This window comes from Ovis aries, chromosome 20, assembly GCF_016772045.2.
Source record: "Ovis aries strain OAR_USU_Benz2616 breed Rambouillet chromosome 20, ARS-UI_Ramb_v3.0, whole genome shotgun sequence".
NCBI classification, from domain to species: Eukaryota; Metazoa; Chordata; class Mammalia; order Artiodactyla; family Bovidae; genus Ovis; species Ovis aries.
In genome coordinates, this window is record NC_056073.1 from 49051964 (window position 1) to 49062395 (window position 10432).

A 10432-nucleotide genomic window follows, 5' to 3' on the forward strand; every position below is an offset into this window, starting at 1 on the left:
CTGCGTGCACGCGCTTATGTCTGACTCTGCGACCCCACGGCCTGCAGCCCACCAGGCTCCTCTGTCCCTGGGACTCTCCAGGCAAGAAGACTGGAGAGAGTAGCCATTCCCTTTGCCAGGGGATCTTCCTGACCCGGGGATCGAGTCTGCGTCTCCTGCATTGCAGGCAGATTCTTTACCGTCTGAGCCACCGGGGAAGCCCTGTAACAGAAGTCAGTCTTACTGGGTTTCATCTCTCTCACACACACACACACACACACACACACACACACACACACATGCACGCACACACAGAGCAAAACAACGGAAACCTGAGTAATGGCTTCCTTAGACTTCAGTGTTCATGACAGTAAAAGTGAAGTACAAAAAAGACTGGATAGTTTTCGGCATTAATTTCAAATTTGATCTATTAATTTTTTTGTATAGAATCATTTAAATGTTGATATTTCTGTTTTAAACTATTTCACTTGAGTCTTTTGAAAATACATCATGAAATCAGATGTACAGTAGCTGCTATTATTTTCCTCTTTTGATATGTAGCTTAAAAATATATTTTTAAAAAGCCCTGGTGATGGAGGTTTCTGGGGAGTGTTCACTGTATCAGCACACACTTATTGGGCATTTTCTGTGTATAAGGCCCTGTGGAGATGTCAAAGACGTAAATAAGATGTGGATGTTATCTTTAGGAGGTCTGCAACCAGCCTAGACAAATGAGACTCAAGTGAAAATGTAAATCACAGTAAAAATGTAAATAAAGATCAAAAGTCATGATTCCCAGGCTTTTTTTTTTTTTTTTTTAGAATCTGATAAAGTGATTCTAAAGTTCACTGGGAAGAAAAAATGAGCAAGAACTGCCAAGAAAAAGTTGAAAAGAATTATAAGCAGTGACTGGGGAGGAGGAAGTGTTTGCACTGCCAGCTGCCCAAAAGGACTACAAAGCCACTGCCATTACGAAAGTCTGCAATCATTTAGGATCAAATAAGATAACAGAAACAGACTCAAGGATGTGCACGTGTGTGCCAGCATTCAATTTATGATAAAACCGGCATTTTAAATCACAGGAAAAGATGGTATTTCGTAATTGGTAAACCCTCTGGGGGCTGGCGCCAGGGGTGAGGGTCCACTTGCCAATGCAGATGGAAGAGGCCGGGGTTCGATCCCCGGGTCAGGAAGATCCCCTGGAGGAGGGCGTGGCAGCCCACTCCAATATTCTTGCCTGGAGAATCCCATGGAGCCTGGTGGGCTGCCGTCCACGGGGTCACAAAGAGCTGGAGGTGACTGAGTGACTGCGTACTCACATCTGTGAATCAGCTGGTGGCTCTTCTCAGTCAGACCAGCTTGTCAGCCCTGCTGGGCTCCGCCGTGCATCTGCAGTCGGGCTGGCCACAGATGACCAGGGATGAGTTCACCCAGCGTTCTGGCGGCTGACAGGCTGTCGGCAGGGGTGTCGGGGTGACTGGGCCACGTGTGGAGGCCTGCAGCATGCCAGCTTGGCTTCGTCCTATGGGGGCCACTGTAGGGTTCCCAAGAGCAGCCAGAGAGCCCCCCAGCGTGTGAGCACACCGCCAGTCTCTGCTCGGACTCACCTGGCTCATCAGGTCTCACGGCCAGCACAGATTTTAAGGTTGGAGACGCAGGGGCAAATGCTAGGTGGGCAGTTTTACTCTCTCACGATGCATTGGTTGATAATGAGCCTTAGAAACCATCTAAATGGGGATCTGCTTGGTGGTCTAGTGGCTAAGACTCCGTGCTCCCTGCAGGGGGCTCTGGTTCCCTCCCTGATCAGGAACAAAGAGTTCCCACACTGCAGCTGAAGCTCTCACAGGCTGCAACTAAGACCCAGTGCAGTCAAATTCATTATATATTAAAAAAAAAAAAAAAAGACATCTAGATGTCCCCAAACAGGGAAATGGCAAAATAAAATGCATTTCAGCCATGCAATGGACAAGGCATGATATTACAGGGGAAAAACTGATATATAAAGATGCCTTGTGAAAACACAAAACCTCTTTCGTGAAAAAAGAAAAAGCTTGAAAAAAAGACACAAAAACAAAGTCTGAAATGTTTTCACACCTATCTCTGAACAGCAGGGTTATGAGAGAAATATTTCCTTCAATTATAGGTTGGACTGGTCTCCAACTCTTGGGACCATAGTTAAGCTATCAAAACTCTTCAAGCCACAGTTTCTTCATCTATAAAATGGGAGTTAAACATTAACATCTACCTGGATAAGTTGTTATGAGGATTATATGAGAAGTTTCATGTGAAGGGTTTCACACATAGCCAGGCAAATAATAATTGGTCAATACATGGTAGATAAGAATTCATTTTTTTTCAATTAGAGAACAGAATAATACTGTTTTTAAACCATAGTTTAAAAGATACAGGCTTAGAATAGCATTTGTATTTACTTAGTAGCCATTGATTGAAAAAGTACACGACAAAAAGTGTCAATACCTTTTAGCAATGTTTTCTATTAGATTAGTGTTTTATTAATACCAACGTGAAAAATGGCAGTCCATAGAACATGTGATAAATATTTACTGAATCCACAGATGACGTGTGCTGTGCAAAGGGATTTGAAGCCTTGCCAGTGATTTTTGTCTCGTGGTTTGGGAGCCAATTATTTGAGACAACAAAGGAAAAGATGTAACAAGCAGAGGCTGATCAACTGCTGATGAAATCCTCTCGGCAGTAAATGGATAATGTGTGTGTGCTCAGTCGTGTCCAACTCTTTGCAACCCCCGTGGACTGGAGCCCGCCAGGCTCCTCTGTTCCTGGGATTCTCCAGGCAAGAATCCTGGAGTGGGCGGCCGTTTCTTCCTCCAGGGCATCTTTCTGACCCAGCAGTTGAATCCTTGTCTCTTGCGTCTCCTGCATAGGCAGGCGGATTCCTTACCAGTACTGCCACCTGGGAAGTCCCAAGTGGATATCGCTGTTTGCCTAAGATTTCTTAGACTTGTTAAGAAATTTCTTATACTCGTTGATTTCTTAAACATTAAGACTTGTTCTCTATTATAAATGGCACCAGAGACCTGTATGGCCCCAGCTATGACCAGCCACGGTCTGTCTTCCTTGCCTTCTGTTCTTGGCTCAGACTCACTGCCCTCAGGGTTCTGTGGAAGCACGGATCTCTTAAAGCTGATGCTTCCTGGGTGCTGCTTGCTACTTTTTTAAATCTCACATGTGACTTTCAGAGTTTGACTAGTTTGGAGTCCACAGCAAACCTCCCAGCTTAAAAAAAAAAATCTCCCAGCTTATTTTGTCCCCAGAATTCTTAAAAAAAAAAAATCGTTTATTTGTTTGGCTGCACTGGGTCTTAGCTGTGGCACGCGCTTCGTTGCAGCATGCGGGAGGTTTCGGTTGTGGCATGCGGGATCCAGTTGCTGAGCAGGGATCGAACCTGGGTCCCCTGTACCGGGAGTGCAGAGTCTTAGCCACTGGACCACTAGGGAAGTGCCTCCAGCATTCTTTCAAATGCTCTTAATTCCCTAAAGCTCATTAAAGCAGAAGAAAACACGGAGGATGCGTGCCCCTTTCAACAATCCACTGGAAGCCTGTCGGTCAGACAGCAGCGTTACCGCATGAGGTTCTGAGAAGGAGCAGCTGCTTTCGGCGGCTCAGCTGTGCAAAGGGCCCCTGCCCCCTGACACTCGGGGCGCCCCTCTTACAGTCAGTCCCCGAGTTGTCTTCTGGATGCACTGAAACAGTGCTGCCCTGCCTTTTCTTTGGAGGAATCTGATAAAATTCTACGGGTTTCCATCTCTGCCATATCATTCTGGGCAGAAGAGGCCCCGGTTTTGTTCCCTCTTACAGAAGGTTGCCCGTTGTCTTAATTCAGACACCTCTGCCGGGACCTCCTGGTGAGGCCCGGACAACGTCAACATGCTCGGCGCGACGGCCATCGAGTCAGCCGGGCAGGGACTTCCGAGAGCAGCATATCCTAATGGGTGGGTTATGACTCTCCTCCTGATTTTGGCCCCAGCCAGACCTTGAGAAAGCAGCTCAGGAAAGATCCCAGGAGACCCTCAGGTCCTCTTCTTGGACAACCAGGAGCCCAGTCCCAGGCCAGGACAGACTGGGGAGTAGGACCTGAGTGTTACCTGCCGCATCTTCACCTGAGGACCCCGACTTCATTCCTGCTGACCAGTGACCCGGCCCTCTTGTCTCCTTGCTGGCTTCACTCTGACCCCTGGGAAGCGCAGGCTGCTTTATTTTTGTGTAGGGGTCCCAGCCTTTCCTCTTACCCACCCCTCCTCCCAGGAGCCCTAGGAATACAGGACGAAGCATTTCGAGATACACGCCCTGTTTCTACAGTGAAATGAATTTCCCTGTGCAGCCAGCCTGCCTCGGGCTTTGGCAGCCTCTGGGTACAAATGAGGTCACGTCCCTGGATCCCCACAGCCCGATTCTGCAGAGCCCAGAATGTCTTCCCCAATCCCCAAGCCACCAACCCCCCCCCGCCCCGAGCCATGTCCGAGACTCCCAGAGCGCCCTGGATTCTCAGTGGCCCGAGTGCAGTGGGTGCTATTTGGACCCCTGTAACTTGAACAACCACGGCCACCCTGATGGTCCTTGGGGCCGTGATGCCCACGGGGTCAGTGGGACTCGCCAGGCACAGCAGCTGCTAGGATGGGGCTGGAATCAGCTCTGCCTCCTCACCGCTGCTGCTAGCGCTAACAGAGCTTGGGAAGCCCACTGGTTACCGCGTGGTACCCTCGGCCGTACCGGAGCTGGAGGGCCAGGCTCCGGCTGTCCCCAAGGGCACAGCTGCCTGTTTAGCCATCTGCTCCTACTGGAGTCAACCTTCAGGGTCAATCTTCCTTAATTGACCCTGGCTCTGGAGAGCTGTGGGAAAGAATGGTGTTGCCTGTAGAAACTGCCCGAGTCCTTGATGTTCCAGCTCTGAGGGTTCAAACAATAAAGCCATCTTCTTCCAGGTACAGAAGGGCATCAGGAAGCCTGGGTCAGGTGGACTTCAGTTCAAGTCCAAGACGCTCTGCCTTGGATCAGTTCTCTTCCCTGCTTTCTATGTTTCAGAGCCGATAGACTCTAGGAGGCCCTGGACTCTCGGGGCATCACATACAAAGTGTGCAGTACACACTGGAAAGAGGTTAGAAAGTAAATGGCTCCCCCTAGAGTTGTTCAGTGCACGACCCACACAACTGTTCACAGCGACCCTCGGTGCTCTCTCTCAGCCTCTGCTGCCCTCACTGTAATAGGGATGCTTTGCAATCCTTCGCCCACAGAAGGGTCAAAGATCCACAAGCCCCTCGCCTTCCGTATTAATCAGTCTTTATAAACATTTGCAACAGCAGAGAGATGCTGGCAGAATGTCACTCATAGCCCAACCTGTGTCCTTGAAAGACAAGCTCTCCCATCTCTTTAGCCTCTCAGATCACTGTGAGGCGTAGAGACCAGTAAATCTTGACAGCGGGTAAGTGTTCCTCCTACCAGGAATCCCTGCCAAGCCGCCTGGAACAGGAAATAGAGTCATCACTGGGGTCAGAGCCCCTGTGTTTTCCTGACGTCAGCATCTCTGCTGCTGCTCCCTGGATAGAGACCATCTGCTGAAACGCCCGCCTCCGTCTGCGTCTCCTTTGTCACCGCTGTGAGGGCTGCGGGGGGTCTCGGAACAGGCTCTGCGCCTCTGTCCTTCCCCACGGCTCCCGGGGCTCCGTGCCTCTGCGGACACTGCTCAGACTGCGCACCCACCGCTCGGGTGCCTGCGGCTGGGTCACTGGACCTTTAGTTGTCAGAACAGAGTCCCAGCTGGCTACTTCAGACAATGAGATAATCAATAGTGTTAGTGATTCAGCGTCCACAGATTTTCTCCGCACGGTTCACGGTGCCCACGGAGAAATAGGACTTGAAAGAGTTTACCAGGCGGCTCAGACGAGCGAGCTGAAAATACCAGCGAACAATGGCATCTATATATAGGGCTGCCCCGGACCCATATATGGCTGCAAGCTGTGACACTGGGCCTCTCTCCTCACCCAGTTCTGTTAAATGTCAGAGCTGCTTGTGAAGGACTAACCGGACCCCTCATTATGGTCTTGTTTGATTTGGGGCAAGCCATGATGAGACCATCACTCAGCCCAGAGCCGGGCAGGGTCATGGGTCAGAGTCCAGGCTCAGCTCTCCCTAAGACCCACTGTGCCAGCCTGCAGGTCACTTAAGCCCTGGGGCCTCTGTTCTCTCATATGTGATTTAAAAGGACGACATTAGCAGAGATGAGAGAAAGTGGTTTTAAAGGCAGGCAGAACTGGGTTTTAACCCCAGCTCCTACCACTTCCCAGCTGGTCGTGTTGTTGAGTGCTGAGCGGGCTTCCTCTTCACTAAAATGAACAAGTGCCTACTCACCAGGCTGGCCTGGGAAAGGAGGAAACAGGGAAAGTGTGTGCCGGACGCATAGTAGGCCTTCAGTGAGTGCTGAGCTGTCCTTTGCTCCTTGAAGCCTTGCCCAGCTGTGTTAAAAGCTGGACTTGGCGTCAGAAAGCCTGGATCTAAGTCTCCGCGGTGTCAGGGTGCGCAGGTCACACGGTGTCTCTGAGCCTGTCCCCAATCTTGCAACGGTCTTCTCGCTCCTGGGAGCGAATGGAGCAATGCAGGCGAAAGTGCCTGAAGACATAAAAGATGGTGCCAGTCAGAAGGCGGGGCCCCCAGCTGCCACCCTCTCTGGACCCTCCGCCACATCATTAAAAACTCCCAAGGAGTGGACGCGGAGAGGGTGTGCCTTCTTGAAGGGTCCACATATGTTTCTACCACTCAGCCTGCCTTCTCACGGAATGTTTCTGAAGCACCAGCCCAGTGACCACCCAGCCCAGGAGCCTCCGAGACCAGTGGTCAGGTTAATACACCTTCCCAGAGGTCCCTGGCCTCAGGGTCTTCAGTAAGGGCAGGGAGGTAGAAGCCGACACGATCCCAAAATAACAGGTGAGCCTCCCGCTGGAGTCCCAGGCGGCTGGGCACTCAGGGGTCTGTGTGGCGGGGCTCCTAGAGGAGGGCTGACTCTCACAAGAGTGGGGGAGGGCAGGCATCACTTCCTGGGGGTCCTTCCTGGATCATGTGTGGCTGTGCTCCACGAGGGGACACGCAGGCCTTGTGCTCACGCCCTCTCCCCGACATGGAGACCCCCATCACTTCCCTCTAGCATTTCCTACAACAGCCAACAACCCCTGAGTTCACAGCTCAGCAGCTAGGAACCTGACCCCTGGCCCCTCGGGCACCTGGACACACTTTCTTAAAAACGCTTCATTTCAGGGTAATAGAATCAAGCGTAACCGTCCCCCTGTGACACACACCAGACAGAGAGCCAGGAAGGCATTTAATTGGATTGAGGAGACTTTAAAAACGGGTTTTCATGGCTGGGATCCGTATGGAGAATTAGGCGATCATTGCAACAATGGCATTTTACCTTTGTAAGAACCTGATGCGAAGAGCTGGCTCATTTGAAAAGACCCTGATGCTGGGAGGGATTGGGGGCAGGAGGAGAAGGGGACGACAAAGCATGAGGTGGTTGGATGGCATCATCAATTGAATGGACATGGGTTTGGGTGGACTCTGGGAGCTGGTGATGGACAGGGAGGCCTGGCGTGCTGCGGTTCATGGGGTCGCAAAGAGCTGGACATGACTGAGCAACTGAACTGAACTGAACTGAAGAACCTTTGGTAAAATTGCCTCTGAATTTTTGTAGAAGCCAAAAAAAAAAAAAAGTATAAAAAGAAAATGTTTTCTAGATGTTTATGAAATCCTGTATGAATTATTCTATCTAGTGTTCATGGAATGGTTTCCCGTCCCCAGGGAAGAATTGCCCGCTGATTCAGTCAGCGGAGCTCAGATGCTGGCCTTCCTGAGAGTCAGAGAGTGTGTCTGCACAGGGGGGACTGGGCGGAGTAACCCCCTCCGCAGTGACTTGTGTCAAAGCACGGGGACATTCTTCAGCGTTCCCCTCCTGGGGACCCCACCTCCCGCCGGATTTTCACCTTCCTCACCCACCACCTCCCCAGCAACGCCCTGGCATCAGATTTCATTCTCACAGCTGGGCTTAGAGGACACCTGTGCCCTTCCACGGCCCCTAACCCTTCCCCAACCACAGCTGGGATCTCAGGCCTCGGGTCTGCTTGGAGCCGAGGTGTCAGCTGAGCCTGACGTCAGCACATAGGTCAGGGCGTCCAGACAGGCCCTGTGGAGCCCTGGGTCCCAGGAAGGAGCCTCAGGGCCCCTGGAAGGGCTGGGAGAGACTCAGCGGGCCTGACTTTGGGCCCCCAGTCCCCCTGCGTGTGGACAACCTCCCTGGGCCCCCTCCCCTCAGCCCCCCCTAGCTGAGGCAACCAGTGGGGAGAGCGGGCAGGAACCTGGGGTGAGATGGGGGCAGTGCTGGGCTGGAGCTGCCGAGTGCCTCTCCTGTCAGTTCTGCTTCCGATGTGCCAGGGGCCTGGGGGATGGGGGCTTAGTGTGTAATGGGGGCGGAGCTTCAATTCAGGGAGGTGAAAACCTAGGAGATGATGATGGTAATGGTTGTGCCCTAGTGTGAATGGACTTAGTGGACTGAACAGGTAAATATTGTTTAGACAGTAGGTTTTATATTACGTGATTTTACCAAAATTAAACAATAAATTCATAAAAAGCAAAGAAAAGCATCCAGTGTCCTCACTTAGAGCCCGAATTAGGGGATGGGGAGAGAGATCACACCAGGAAAATGGACAGATGTCACGCACGTCAAGCGCACTGGCCGGCACGCTCCAGCAGTGGGGCCTTTCTTCTGCTGACTCCCTTCTTGTGGGCAGCTGCAGGCTGACCTTGACCAAAGGTCGTTCTTCTCGGAGTAGGCTTCCCCGCACACTTGTCTCCTGGCACTGCTCTGCCTCTGGTTTCCCAGCTCGCCCCCAGCTTTGTAAGCAGCGCGCATGTTGATAACCCTCAGACGACCTTCATTCGAGTGGCCACTTGTCTCCTGCAGACCATGGTGGGCACAGTGGTAAACAGATGAGTCATAGGCACTGGCCAGGTCACACGTGGGAGTGATGTGTGCTGGTGACACGTCCTAGAGCCGGAGCCCACACCTCAGGAGAGCCAGGAGAAGCCCCCAACCATGGGTGACCGCCACGCCCTCTGTCTTAAAAACAGCTTTTCCCCAAAAGTTTTGTCCACTGAGGCCTGCCTTTCCCAACAACTCCTCTAGTCCTAGGATGGGAAAAAAAAAATCCCTTTTCACAAAGCTGACTTTGGAAACCCTTAGGCCCCACTGCAGACCCCCCAGGGGAGAATCTACAGTGTGGGGCCAATGGCCTCGCAGTCTGGAAGCTGGTTCCGGGGGCAAGTCCAGCCCAGGGGCTCTCAACCTTCGCAGCGTGTGGCAGTCCCCTGGGAGCTCCAGACAGTCTGATACCATGCCTGCAGGCCAGAGAGAGCAGGCTCTGATGGACACTGGCCATGAGACCCGAGAAAAGCCCCTCTGATCCAGTGTCCTCAGGAGAGATGGGAAGGCACATCTCACTCTCTGGGAGGACCACGAGGCTGGCAAGCAGCCATTGGCCTGAGCCTCCACCTTCACCACCCTCCCCTCATCCTGCCCCCCAGCACCCCCAGCAGTGTCCTGGGCAGAAAGTGCAGAGCTGGTCACTGGAAGATCAAGACCACTGGGTTCCAAAGAGTGGTCCTTGGATCCCAGCATCACTCCAGAACCTGCCAGAAACCCAGACCCTCCGACCTCATCCTAGATCCTCTGACGCTGAGAGTCTGGGAACGGGGTCCAGCAGTTGACCTTTCAACAAAGCTCCCTAATGATTCTGACTCACGCCAAGTCCGAGGCACTCTTCTCTTTATCTGCGGTAACTTCTAGAATTGCCAGCTGTGTCTTCTCTCTGCTCAGCCTGGGTTAGACCCTTCAGCCGACTAGACTCTTCCACTCCATAGACACCCCTGGCCTTAAATTCTCACCACTCAGTTCAATACCAGCCCTGTTGCCAGCACTGCCCACCAGCTCGCCAGGGGTTGTTTGGCTGTCTGAGCGCAGGCTGGTTTCTGGGGTTCACTGCCCATGGAAGTAGGGAGTGGGGCCAACACAAAAATGGCGTCAGCAGCAGCTCCACAGCCATCAACTGGGGGAAGAAGTTACTTTCCTGTTTTGCTTTCGAAATGGCGACTGGCTTTGGGCTTCCCTGGTGGCTCAGATGATAAGAAATCTGCCTCCAGTGCGGGAGACACGGGTTCAATCCATGATCGGAAAGATCCCCTGGAGAAGGAAATGGCAACCCACTCCAGTATTCTTGCCTGGAGAATCCCATGAACAGAGGAGCCTGGTGGGCTACAGTCCATGAGGTTGCAAACAGTTGGACATGACTAAGTGGCTAACACTTTCACTGTGTTTACTAATAAATGACTCTGCTAAATACTTTGGCCAACTCATGCGAAGAGCTGACTCATTGGA